General features: G+C 45.1%; 4 non-coding genes across 4 annotated transcripts; 1 reads left to right on the top strand and 3 right to left on the bottom strand.

The window, feature by feature from the left end:
* Nucleotides 1-7,408: 7,408 nt before the first annotated feature.
* On the bottom strand, nucleotides 7,409-7,481 carry trnav-aac (transfer RNA valine (anticodon AAC)). Its single transcript has one exon. It is a non-coding gene; the product is annotated as a tRNA-Val (tRNA).
* Nucleotides 7,482-10,232: 2,751 nt separating this feature from the next.
* Nucleotides 10,233-10,305, bottom strand: trnaq-cug (transfer RNA glutamine (anticodon CUG)). The gene has a single exon. It is a non-coding gene; the product is annotated as a tRNA-Gln (tRNA).
* A 1,082-nt stretch (nucleotides 10,306-11,387) lies between these two features.
* On the top strand, nucleotides 11,388-11,459 carry trnae-uuc (transfer RNA glutamic acid (anticodon UUC)). Its single transcript has one exon. It is a non-coding gene; the product is annotated as a tRNA-Glu (tRNA).
* A 2,337-nt stretch (nucleotides 11,460-13,796) lies between these two features.
* Nucleotides 13,797-13,869, bottom strand: trnav-aac (transfer RNA valine (anticodon AAC)). The gene has a single exon. It is a non-coding gene; the product is annotated as a tRNA-Val (tRNA).
* Nucleotides 13,870-14,091: the final 222 nt, after the last annotated feature.

The following is a 14,091-nucleotide window of genomic DNA, read 5'->3' as shown; positions in this document are numbered from 1 at the left end:
AAAAATTCTCTTTTGTGAATGTCCTCCCCCACCCCCCAAATTTGTGGCTGGTGGGGGGAGGGGCACTTTTTGTTTTAAACAAGGAGCACAAGTCAAGCTGGTAGCCAGGGAGCCATCAGACAAGGCTGCTGCCTATCCTAGGCAATTAGCTGTGGCAGTGGAAGTCGTGGGTGAGGGGGCCATTGCACCACTGGACAAGGGAATTGTTCTAAACTGTGGAACCATGACAGGATGCAGATTTAAAGGAATAAATAGATACAAAGTCACAATGAAGGATATGGAGGGTAAAAAGAAGCTCCTGGATGGTCTAAGAATCCAGAATTGCATGTTAATTGCCTCTGAAGCATGCAGAGATGAACTGACTGTTTCTTTTTTAAGTCACCCGGTATATATTGTTGGAATTTGACCACCTGTTCTTAGGTCAGTGATTCCTGTGGGTGTCGTGTTGGAGGCAAGAGATGACAACGAACTTGTCAGTTATATGGTTTACTCTCAGACCAGTCAGATTACATATTATCCGCTCCGGGCTCATAAGTCTTTCCCTAACACCTGCAGAGACGTAGGCTTTACTTACAGGTCAGAACAAATGAGTACAGCTAACTGTCCCTGCCCAGCTTTTATTATGCTAAGAAATGTTGGTAGATCTCTGGCGCATCACAGTTGGCCCCCCTCCTCTCCTCGTCCGACGTCTTCTCACCAACGCAGGGCGGGCGGGGTGGAGTGGTGGAGCCAGCCGTTATCGACATGCCGTGGCTGCCGACGTCATGCTCTCCCGTTCAATACTGAAGACAGTGAAATAATTAAGAAACTGGAGGACTGGGGAGTGACAGTTGTGTCACCAATAAAGAGGAGAAAGTGGCCAGGAATGGACATTTTGGATGGCACGCGCTTCTGCCGCGTCAAATGAAAGGGTCCGCTCACTCCCCTTCGCAACCGAATTCTCAACACTTGAAGGGGAAGAATATTTCAAGGTGATGCACGATAGGCAGGTCAAGGTGTGCAGGCTGTGTATTCAACCTGGGCACATCCTAAGAGAGTGCCCGGAATTCAAGTGCTTCAGCTGCGGTGCACAGGGCCACTACGCCAGGGAGTGCCGTCAATCAAGCGACCCAGCGGGAGATGAGGAGATGCCGGAAGCCAGAATCCAAGCAGAGGCGGTCAGCATGGAGGAGGAAGAGGGGCAAAGGCCTCAGAACGTCAAGATCACTGCAGCAGCAAGGATGGAAGACGAGGAATAGAGTCCGTGAGGGTTCGTGAGGACGGCGCAAATGAGACAGCAGAGCTGAAGCGCAAAAGGAGCGACGGGAATGAAGAGAGTGTGGAAGAGCTAACAGCAGGACGAGAAGACGAGACAACAGGAGAGGACACGGTCAACGAAAGTAAGAATGACATTGCTGACAAGAGGCATAATCATGGGGAGGAAAGAGGGAGGAGAGTGATTGATGGGTTCAAGGTGATTGAGGGAATTTGGGGAGAGGAAAGGGAGCTGGAAGTGTGTGGGGCAACAACGAGTAAAACTAGAGAGTCTAAAAGATGTATCGAGTGAGGGAGAAAAGGGTAACGGGGAAGAGACGAAGGGAACATTACATCATTCCCAAGTGAGGAGTCGGATAAGGGGCAGGAGGGTTTGACAGTGCAAGAGGAGATCAAGGGGAGAACAGCTGATCGGAAGGAGACAAAGAAACTGATCAGATTAATGTAGAATTAAAAGTGGGGGGTGTCAGACTTTTCTCCTTCTCACATGAAGTCAATGCTGACGCTTTCCTCATTCAATGGGAACGGACTAAGAAATAAAGAGAGACTGCTTTATGCAATGCAAATATGTAAAGAGGACATTGTTTGTCTGCAAGAGACTAACTGGGATGGGGGGGTTATAGATTATATAGAGAAAGAGTGGATTGGGGAAATATTTGTTAATAATGGAGAGAAGAATGCGAGGGGTGTGGCAATATTAGGAAGGGAGTGGTGGATGATGTAAAGGAGTGTGGGAAGGATGGGAAGGGGAGGGTTTTAGGGATTGAGTTTCATTATGGTGGCAAAACATATCAGCTATGGAACATCTATGAGAGGGAAAGGAAGGTTTTTTGGGAGTTTGAAGGAGTTCATGGAAGAGAACTGTGTGATGGTCGGGGATTTCAATGTGTGGTGTGGGAGGTTGGATGTGTGCACAGGGATGAGGTTCAGAGATGACAGCTTAAGAGGGGTTCTACTGCAAAATATGAGAGCAAATGGAATGGTGGATGTATGGCGGGAACGAAACCCAGCAGGGAAGGTGTTCACAAGGAAACAAGTGGTGGGGGGGTGCTCAAACAAAGCAGAATAGATTTGGTTTGGGCAAAAGAAAACATCTTAAACAAGATAGGATCAATCAAATATAAGATGACTGCAATCAGCGATCATGCAATTGTGTGTTTGACTATATCACAAGGGAGGGAGGGGAGGGGAGGCGGGGTGTGGTGTTTGAATGGAAGCCTACTGCACGACACTAAATATAAAAATCAAGTGGAGACATGCATTGCAATATGGATGAATGATAGTATGTATGAGGATAATGTGGGGGAATGGTGGGAAAGGGTCAAAAGAGCAATTAAAATATTGAGCATAAAATATGGCAGAGATAAGAGCAGGAGAGAGAAAGAAAGAGAAAGGAGGCTGAGGGATGAGCTGGACAAGGAGAATGAAAAAATAGACAATGGGGGAAGTGATCTAACGAAATACATAGCCCTAAAATATGAATTAGAGGATATAGAGGAGAGGAAGTGTAGAGGGGCGATGGTGAGAAGTAGAGCAAGATATGTGATTGAGGGAGAAAAATGTAGTGGATATTTTCTGGGCTTGGAAAAAACAAACCAGAAAAGGAGCTTCATAGGGGAGATAGAGGATGGGGACGGGGGGATCATCACAGATGGATTTGGAATAGTGGAGAGGGTAGAGCAGTTTTATAGGGACCTATTTAAGGAGGAAAATGTCGACAAAAGAGTCATGGAACAGCTTCTAGAAAAGGTGAGGGTCAAGGTCAGCGAAGGAGATAAATTAATAAGTGAAAGAGAAATAGACAGAAGAGAGAGAGATAGAGCAATTAGCGAATTAAAAAGGAATAAAAGTCCAGGTTCGGATGGACTGATAGGAGAATTTTATATTGAGTTTAAAACCATACTAACTCCAGTATTATATAGATTATTCAAGTGGATGGAGGAGACAGGGGAGATACCAAATAGTATAAGAATGGGGGTTATAAGTTTAGTATATAAAAAGGGTGGGAGGGAAAAATTAGAAAACTATAGACCAATTAGTATATTGAATAATGATTATAAAATACTGGCAAAGGTAATCACAAACAGGTTAAAGAGATTCATAGGGAACATTATAGGAAAAACACAATCTTACGGCATACCTGGGAGGGACATCACAGACACAATATGTAGTATTAAGGATGTAATTGATTATATGAAAAAAGGCGGTGGAGGGATTATCATGAGCATAGATTTAAATAAGGCTTTTGACAGGGTGAATCACGAATATTTATTTACATTACTTAAAAGAATAGGGTTTGGAGATAGGCTGGTAGGCTGGATAAAAAGAATGTATAAAAATGCCGTAAGCGTTATAAAAGTTAACGGCGTTCTAACTGGGTCAATAAGATTAGAAAGGTCTGTCAGACATGGCTGCCCGATGTCGGCCTTATTATACTCTCTATCAGCCGAACCGCTGGCATGGCTATTGCAAGGGAACAATAATATTAGAGGGATAAATATACCAGGAGGACAGAGGAGCTTAGTATACCAATATGCAGATGACACAACTATCACAGTAAAAGATGAGGAGAGTGTAGGAGAAGTACTGGAAAGTATAAAAGCCTATGGTAGGGCATCGGGGGCAAAGGTCAACATTGGGAAGTTGGAGATGATGTATATAGGAGTAAGTGAATCAGGGAAGAATGAGATGGGGTTAAAGGTGAAGAAGGACTATATATATGAAGATCTTAGGGATAAATGTGGGGATAGAGGGAGTAGAAGGAAGGGATAGACAGTACGAAGGAATAACAAACAGTATGAAGAATACATTGAAATTTTGGAAAAAGAGAGGACTAAAATTAAAAGGGAAAGTGGTGGTGGTGAATGCACTGCTAATGAGTAAAATGATCTACGCAATGAGAGCGTTGGATGTGCCTGACAGAGTGGTGAAAGAAGTGGAGGGGTTGGTGAATGACTTTTTGTGGGACGGGAAAGGGGCCAGTATAGCACGGGAGGTTTTAGAGAACGAATACAAGGATGGTGGATTAAAACTAGTAAGTCTAGAATGCAAAAAGAAGGCAATGAGGGTGAAGACAATGGTGAACTATTTAGCTGCTAAGAATGATCACGTGTGGAAGGCTTTTCTGAAGGAAGCAATCAGTCAATGTGGGGGGTGCGGAGAGAGTGGTGTATACATGAAAATGAAAAAAGGAATGTTGAATGGAGTGAGTGAGTTTTACAAAGAGGTGTTGAGTGCATGGGGGGAGTTTGTAAAGAACATAAGCTATGAATGTCAAAATCTAAAACAAATATGGGAACAACCTCTCTTCTTAAATCCAAAAATCACAAGCGACGGAAGAATGATGGACAATATGCTGATCAGGAGGGCAGGTATAAGGAAAGTTAGAGATATAGTGTATGAATATGTACCTGGTTTCATGTCAGCACAGGTGATGGTGGATGAAGTGAAATTGAGGGGGGATGACATTGGGGTGGGAGAGGTGGAAAAAGTGATTATAAAATGAAAGATGGGATGCCGAGGGAGTGGAGAATGATGATTGAAAGAGGGCATAAGGTGGGGGATGACTGTGAGCTGGAACTCTATGTGGGAGAAGGGAAAAGTAAGAAAAGACTGGAGAATGTAAAAACTAAGATATTGTATGCATATTTTAAAGGAGAGAATGTTAGAAGGCCGGCATCGGAAAGAGTGTGGGAAAAAGCAATAGAAGGAATGGATGTAAAGAAAATATGGGCAAATATGAGAGTGAAATGGAACACCAGTGAATGTGAGCACATGGACTTCATGCTAAGACACAATAGAATATTCAATAATCTAATTATAAGCAAATTTGATGAGAATGTAAGCAAAGAATGTGAAGTATGTGAAAAGAAGGTAGAAACATTTATGCATGAGTTCATAGAATGTGAAGGGTTAATAACATATTTTGACAAAATGAGAAAGCTCATAATGAGTTGTTGGGGGGGTAGATTTGTAAGGGACATGGACTGGAAAGAACTGTGGTTATTTGGTGTAAAAAAAAACGGTGGGAGAATGTAATGCAAATCTGTTGAACTATACATTGAGCCATGCAAGATATGCTGTTAAAGTACGAAGAAATATGATTCACTATGACAAGACAAATGTGGATGTATGGCAAATTTTTAAAAGTATAATGAAAAAAGACATTTCCATTTTGTATTATTACTTGGAGGAGGGGGAATTCTATCATGCTATTGTCAAAGGGAATACAATGGTGTATATAAATGAAGAAATGGGACTGAAATTCAGAATTGATGTGTAAAGTATGTTGAATGTATGAAAATAATAATAATAATAATAATAAAAAAGCATTCAGTGCTCTCACCGCCGCAGCCCGGTTTCGATTCCCGGTCAGGTAATTGACATTTGGATAGGTTTTTACTGGACATAGGATTTGTCTTGGGCCTCGGTGGAATGGTTGGGGTCACCTTGAAGCGCTACTTGGGAACAATAAATCACGAACTGGGTTTCTTCACTATTACATGACAAGATACTGGATTAGGTTTGGGGGATTTGTCTGACACTGATGGATAGATCCTGGACTCATTTCCAATACCACATCTCTTTTACAAAATACAAAGGATTCCTTGGAGAATGCGGGTATCGATTCGGTGAGAGCACCAAGTCTTAGCCACTAGACAACCAGGGACTGCATCATGGCTGCACTCTGAAAGGCAGAGACTGTGTCGCTTTGACGTACTCCAGCAAAGGAACCAAAATAGTTCTGAGACTGGACCTTCTCTGCCAACATTGCAGCAGCAGGGGAATTACCTCAGATAGTAGAGCGCTTGCTTAGCATGTGAGAGGTAGCAGGATCAATTCCCACATTCTCCAAGGAGTCCTTTGTAATTTGTAAAAGAGGTGTGGGATCGGAAATGAGTCCAAGATCTTTCCCTTCGGCATCAGACAAATACCCCAAACCTCTTCCTGGTTGCGTTCTCTAGACCAGTCTCTTGTCCTGTAGTGAAGAAAACCAGTCTGTGATTTATTGTTCCCAAGTATCTCTTCATGGTGACCTCAACCATTCCACCGAGGCCGAAGACAAATCCTATCTCCAGTCAAAACCTATCCAAATGTCCTGACTGGGAATGGAACCCGGGCCGCGGCGGTGAGAGCACCGAATCCACGCCACCAGACCACCAGGCACTGCTTTAGGTCTGCACTCAGAAAGGCAGAGACTGTGTCGCTTCTCTTTGTGTTGAGGATGAGAGAGGAGGAATCTTCTGGCATTCTGGACTTGACCACAGTAGGAGGATAAAAGAGGTTGGTTTCCTCCTTGATAGATGAGGACAACTCAATGAAGACAAAATGAAGACAAAATCTTCTGGCCTACTGTACTTCTCCTTGCAGAGATGAAGAAGCCCCGGTCCCGAAATGTCCACCTCCAAGATGGACTGAGGTCTTAAACTACCCACATGGACAAGCCAAATATCTTCCGGAAAAAAAAGAGTTCATGGTCAGACAAGACAAAGGTTGAGCCGGTCACCCGAAATGGAAACTTTTGATCTGAGTGTCCACGATTCAAGTCCCTGTTCAGGTGACCAGGTCTGAGGTCCACTTGCAAACGCAAACTTTTTGCCCTCAAAATACAAGGGCAAAAGGACAAAAGGCCTTGGTACTTTATGGAAACTACATTTGGAGCCTGGCTTTTAAGTGGAACTGGAAAGACTTGTGGCCTTCGAACCCACGCCTCATTAGAGACTGCAACCTGAATGCAGCGCCTTCGACTGCTCGGCCATCCTGACCGTGCAGGTCTCGCTCCTTCTGTTCCCTTAGAAACGAGGTCAACTGTGGAATTAATCAAACATCAGGATGGCCACATCAATTAAAACAGAAAAAGGTCCGATTAGCTCAGTCGGTAGAGCATGAGACGCTTAAGCTCATATTGGGCGATTCAGCAGTTTTATTGATACATCTGAAAGATATCTTTCCTGTTGAAAATTGTTCAACATGCTGAAAACATTTCATTCCAAATACACAAAAACAAATCTTCTGACCAAAGGCCTGGGGGCTCACTTCGTAGGGCATCAGACTCTGAGTATCAAGAGTTCAAGTCCCTGCAGAGATCAAGCACATGTCCTTGTTCCTATTTGTCACCTTGACTTTTTTTGTAAAAGAAGGACTTGAAAGGCCATCTTTCCACCCAGTTTCGAACTGGGGACCGTTTGCGTGTTAGGCAAATGTGATAACCATTACACTATGGAAACCTGAAGGAAGGGGCTTTTAAGGGGACTGGTGAAGTCACAAAGCAGTTGCCAACCAATGAAACACGACGATGTGTCCAAAGTGGGGGCAGATTGACAATTGTCCAAATGGACAAAGATGTCTCCTTTGTAAGGAAAATTGTTCCAGAAATAATGGGCTTTTCTTCAACAAAACAAGACATCACAATCGCGGCTTGAAAGAAACACCTTAGCCACCCTTGGGGTCACTTTGATATCTCAACTTGTGCCCTTGGACTCAATGGTTTGTAAATAGGCTTGTAACCTCCTCTAACCTTGTCTGGATGGCTGGATGTCTGGCCTTTTGAAGAATGAAGTTAAGGTCCTTTCAGCCAGCCAATAAGCATTTTCAAACTATTTGCCAAGTCACAAAATAAATAGGGATTGTTCTGAAAACCGGGCTTGAACCAGGGACCTTTAGAACTTCAGTCTAACGTTCTCCTAAGTGAGTATTTCAGCTTCTGTGGTGGTGTTCTGCTTTTTCAGTCGTGGGTAAATGTGGGGGCAGGGTGAAGCTGTGTCTGTGCCACGTATGTTGCTGTGTACCTGGTCCAGTGTGTTCTCATCTTGAGTTGGAATGTCCCCATGCTGGTAACGAGTGGGGAATACAGTCCGTTGATGAGGATAAGAGCTACAGAAAATGGGAAGGATTTCACTGGTTGAAGTCTCCAGCTACCATAAAAACGGTCATGGGCCACAAGCCTGTTCTGAATCCCGCTTTGGCCAATCAACACTACATCGACTCAGCTGCATTCCTTGTTAGTATAGTGGCCAGTATCTCCGCCTGTCACATGGAAGAGTGCGCGGTTCGATTCCCAGAAGGGGAGTTCCTATTCTGTATGTCACGTTGAACCTTGAGCAGGGTTGCGGTTGCAACAACCAGTCCGGGAGAACAAGACCTCTATTCAACTTCTTCTACAAGTGCTCAGCTGTGTTGTACAATCTGACAGTCCTTTGCTACCAAATCATTCCAGTCGTGGATAATGGACCTGACCAGGAAAATGACAGCTGTGGGATTTCAACCAGTGGCTCATGAGCGAAAGGAGCCTTAATCTGGTGCTCTAGACCACTCATCCACACAACCCAAAACGGTGCCCTGATCAGGAAAAAACTGTGACCTTGTGAGGTTCGCTGACAACGGAGGACGCTGAAATGGAGCCACACAAAGGAGGGTACCTGCACTGTTTATGTGTCCGTTGACCAGGTTGCAGATGGATTGCCTTTGTTCCTTTTGAAAATCCACATTTTAACACCCCATTTATGAAAGACGTAAAGACCATCAGGAGGTAGACTGGGATTCGATTGGCAGACTTGGAATTGTTTTTATGTGCAGTGACAGCAGTTCACAGATAGCGCTGAAAGATGACCCGAACCGTTCGACCGAGGACCAAGACAAATCCTATCTCCACTCAAAACCTAACCAAATGTCAGTTCCCTGACCGGGAATCAAACAACGGCCGCGGTGGTGAGAGCACCAAGTCCCAGCCACTAGACAACCAGGGACTGCATCATGGCTGCACTCTGAAAGGTAGAGACTTTGTCGCTTTGACGTACTCCAGCAAAGGAACCAAAATAGTTCTAAGACTGGACCTTCTCTGCCAACGCTGCAACAGCAGGGGAATTAGCTCAAATGGTAGAGCGCTCGCTTAGCATGTGAGAGGTAGCGGGATCAATGCCTGCATTCTCCATAAACTCCTTTGTTTTTTGGATGAAATGTTCCCAAGTAGCGAATACTAATCCGGGCCCCAATCCCGATATCTAGGCCAAACACAGCCATAGGTGTCACCCTAAACCCAGTCCTAACTGCATTCTCCCCTCTAGCACCTTGTCTTATCTTGTTGTGGGATCAATGCCCACAGTCTCCAAGGAGATCTTTGCCCTCTGTAGAAGAGATGTTGGGATTGGATCTACCCCTTAGCATCCGACAAATACCCCAAACCAGGGGAATTACCTCAAATGGTAAAGTGCTTGCTGAGCATGCGAGAAGTAGCAGAGTCGATACCCGCATTCTCCAAGGACTCCTTTGTATTTTGTAAAAGAGATGTGGGATCGGAAATGAGTCCAGGATCTATCCCTCAGCGTCAGACAAATACCCCAAACCTAATCTTGGCCGCGTTCTCTAGATTGGTTTCTTATCATGGAATAGTGAAGAAACCCAGTACGTGATTTATTGTTCTCAAGTAGCGCATCAAGGTGACCCCAACCATTCCACCAAGGCCTTGCAGAGATGAAGAGGCCCCGGTCCCGAAATGTCCACCTCCAAGATGGACTGAGGTCTTAAACTACCCGCATGGACAATCCAAATATCTTCTGGACAAAAAGAGTTCATGGTCAGACACGACAAAGGTTGAGCCGGTCACCCGAACATGAAACTTTTGATCTGAGTGTCCGGGATTCAAGTCCCTGTTCAGGTGACCAGGTCTGAGGTCCACTTGCAAACGCCTCCTTTTTGCCCTCAATATACGAGGGCAACAGGACAATCCCTTGCTACTCTATGGAAACTATATGAGGAGCCTGGCTTTTAACTGGAACTGGAAAGACTTGATGCCCCGCACACAAACCAAGTATCTTCTGATCAGCTGATCCTTGACATCAGCTGTCACAGACATTGGCGTCGTTTGGGGACCTCATCCTGATCCACGGTTACCACTGATTTGTAGAGTAAGTCAATAAGTCATCATACTCTTACTGTTAAAGGAAGACACAGTCCAAGCACTCGATTGCTGCAAGGCAAGTAGGTTCCACCAAGACTTGAACTTGGATCACTGGATTCAGAGTCCAGAGTGCTAACCATTGCACCATGGAAGCCTGTGACTGGCACCTTCTGGCGTAACAATGGAGGCTTTGCAAACCAGGACACCAACTTTCCTCTTTGATGAGCACAAAGTATTTTTGGGTACAATCCAGGGGTCTTGTGCTCTCACGGAAATGGCTGTCCTTTTCCAACAGGAGTTGAGATGAAATGTATTCAAATAGACAAACTGCATTGATCACTCAATCAGAATTTCTCAGTTTGCCAATTTCAGACTGCGTGACAAAGACTCAAGTCCAACTCCATCGACAGGGAAGCGGAGGTCCTTCAGACAAGACGGTATTGCCATTTTTTCCTGGCAGACATAACATGAGCAAAGGGATTGTCCTTCGAGCCGGACTTGAACCAGCTACATAAGGATGCCAGCTTGAACCACTTCAGTACGCCGCTCTTCCAACTGAGCTATCGAAGGTCTTGCTGTTCTGAGGCTAGTGAGTACGGCCGAGCGTTCGACGGCGTCTCATTGAGGTTGTGGCTGAGAATGCCACTATTGACAGAATTTGGATTAGATAATCAAGTCTTGTGGTGGAGAGTCTCACGTGGAGAGTCTCAAGTCGAGAGGTGTGACGTTTCTGATCGAATTCAGAGGTCATCAGTTGGTCCTGAAAATGGTCTTGGCACTTTTTTTCACGATGAAAGGTATGAAAACAGCCCTGTTGCATTGGCCGGGAATCGGACGCGGGTCTACCACGTGGATCGATCCTGGACTCATTTCCGATCGTAACATCGCTTTTACAAAAGGCAAAGAACTCCTAGAAGACTGCGGGCATTGATCCCACAGCAAGACAAGACATGGTGATACCTATGGCTGTATTTGGCCTAGATATCGGGATTGGGGCCCGGATTAGTGTTTGGTACTTGGGAACATTTAATCACAAAAAACAAAAGCGATTTTGGAGAATGCGGGCATTGATCCCGCTCCCTCTCACATGCAAAGCGAGCGCTCTACCATTTGAGCTAATTCCCCTGCTGTTGCAGCATTGGCAGAGAAGGTCCAGTCTTATAACTATTTTGGTTCCTTTGCTGGACTACGTCAAAGCGACACAGACTCTGCCTTTCTGAGTGCAAGCCTAACGCAGTCCCTGGTGGTCTAGTGGCTAGGATTCAGCGCTTTCACCGCTGCGGCCCGGGTTCGATTCCCGGTCAGGGAATTGACATTTGGCTAGGTTTTGACTGGAGATAGAGTCGCCAGATCGTCAACCTCCCACCTGGAGGCGAACTCGTCGCCCACAGTACCGAGGCCATGTCGGCGAAGACGGCAGTACATGGCACAGACACATCTTCACTCTTCCCCCACTTTAGGCCCCGACTGAAAAAGCAGAACCCCCCCATCGCAGCTAAAATAGCCCACTTGGGAGAGCGTTGGACTGGAGTTCTAAAGGTCCTCACAATAAACCTCACTCCTCCTGATGGTCGTTACGTCTTTCAATAATGGGGTGTTAAAATGTGGATTGTCAAAAGGAACAAAGACAATCCATCTGCAACCTGGTCAACGGACACGTAAACAGTGCAGGTACCCTGCTTTGTGCGGTTCCTTGTCAGCGAACCTCACAAGGTCACAGTTTTTTCCTGATCAGGGCACCGTTTTAGGTTGTGTGGATGAGTGGTCTAAAGCACCAGATGAAGGCTCCTTTTGCTCAGTGGGCACTGGTTGAAATCCCACAGCTGGCATTTTCCTGGTCAGGTCCATTATCCACGACTGGAATGATTTGGCAGCAAAGGACTGTCAGATTGCACAACACACCCGAGCACCTCATGAGCAGAGTTATCCTTTTCCGGGCAAGAACCAAAAACTCTGACTCGAAGGTGCTGATTGCTGCTCCCAGTTGCTTCTAATTCGTCTGCGAGCAAAAATTGAACTTTAGAGTCTGGTTAATTGAAAAGATTTGCTAGCTAGCCAGGAGTTGAAACTTGAATCTTCTTAGATGAGTTATCCTCTGCCCCACTATTCGTACAACAAAAGGACCTGTCATTTAAGGTTAGCTTCTGGATTGTCACTGTTTCGCCAAGACTACAATTGGGTTGAGAGAAAAGTACTTTTTAGACAAGACAATAACAAAAGCAACACACACCTGCCATGACCCAGGGTTGGTGCGGACACAACAATGAGTACGAACCACGATATGATTACAGCTGTCTAACCCGTAGGCAACACGTCATCCACTGCGCCACTAGCCATTCAACAAAATAACCTGGAGTTTAAGGTTGGGTTCTAACTAGGCTACCACAGTTTCTGCATTACCAAACACTAATTCAGATGTTGGGACTCATTTTCAGTCAACAAGACCATGTCAACAAAGGTCCTGCAGGAGATGAGGTGACCGAGAGGTTAAGGTGCTGGACTGCTAATCCATTGTGTTCTGCGTGCATGGGTTTGAATCCCATCCTCATGGGACTATACCAATGCAGTAGTTTTGACACCACCTGTGTTTTTAGGAAACATCATTAGAATGCAATTAATCAAAGTATCAGGTACGATGTTGGAGATGGAGAATGCTTTTTTAGCAGGAAAAAGACACAATATACCATTTGGAGAATGCAGGCATCGATTCCACTTCATCAATGAAATGTTTTCCGCATGTTGCACAATTTTCCACAGGAAAGAAATCTTGACGATGTATCACCAAAAGTGCTGCACCGCCCAATGTGGGGCTGAAACTAGTTAAGTAAACCTTTTGGACCTCGATGACCCATCAAGAAGTCAATCTTTGTTGGTTCAGAACAGGCACAGAACATCCCTGCCTCCCTCTGAATCTTGCAGGTCACTGGGAAGATATTCGGCTCGAAGGACCATTTGGTCCCGAACATGAAACTTTTGATCTGAGTGTCCGGGATTCAAGTCCCTGTTCAGGTGACCAGGTCTGAGGTCCACTTGCAAACGCCTCCTTCTGCTCTCAAAATACAAGGACAACAGGACAACACCTCGGTACTTTATGGAAAATTCATGAGGAGCCGGGCTTTTAACTGGAACTGGAAAGACTTGCAGCCCCGCACTGTCTGAAGTGGGATTTGAACCCACGCCTCATTAGAGACTGCAACCTGAATGTAGCGCCTTCGACCGCTCGGCCATCCTTCTGTTACCTGAGAAAAAAGGTCAGCTGTGGAATTGATCAAACATCAGGATGGCCATGTCAATAAAAACAGAACAAAAAATGATATCGAGAGCAGCAAAAGGCCTGATTAGCTCAGTGGGTAGAGCTTGAGACTCTTAATCTCATGGTCGTGGGTTCGAGCCCCGTGTTGGGCGATTTAGCAGTTTTATTGATACATCTGTAAGATATCTTTCCTGTTGAAAATTGTTCAACATGCTGAAAACATTTCATTCCAAATACATAAAAACAAGTCTTTTGACCAAAGGCCTGGGGGCTCACTTCGTAGGGCATCAGACTTTAAATCTGAGTGTTCAAGTCCCTTCAGAGATCAAGCACATGTCATTGTTCCTATTTGTCACCTTGACTTTTTTTGTAAAAGAAGGACTTGAAAGGCCATGTTTCCACCCAGTTTCGAACTGGGGACCTTTTGCGTGTTAGGCAAACGTGATAACCACTACACTATGGAAACCTGAAAGTAGTGGCTTTTAAGGGGACTGGTGAAGTCACAAAGTAGTTGCCAAACAATGAAACACGACGATGTGTCCAAAGTGGGGGCAGATTGACAATTGTCCAAATGGACAAAGATGTCTCCTTTGTAGGGAAAATTGTTCCAGAAATAATGGGCTTTTCTTCAACAAAACAAGACATCACAATCGCGGCTTGAAAGAAACACCTAAGCCACCCTCGGGGT

This window comes from Doryrhamphus excisus, unplaced genomic scaffold (assembly GCF_030265055.1).
Source record: "Doryrhamphus excisus isolate RoL2022-K1 unplaced genomic scaffold, RoL_Dexc_1.0 HiC_scaffold_24, whole genome shotgun sequence".
In the NCBI taxonomy this organism is placed as follows: Eukaryota; Metazoa; Chordata; class Actinopteri; order Syngnathiformes; family Syngnathidae; genus Doryrhamphus; species Doryrhamphus excisus.
This window is presented reverse-complemented; position numbering and strand designations above follow the sequence as displayed.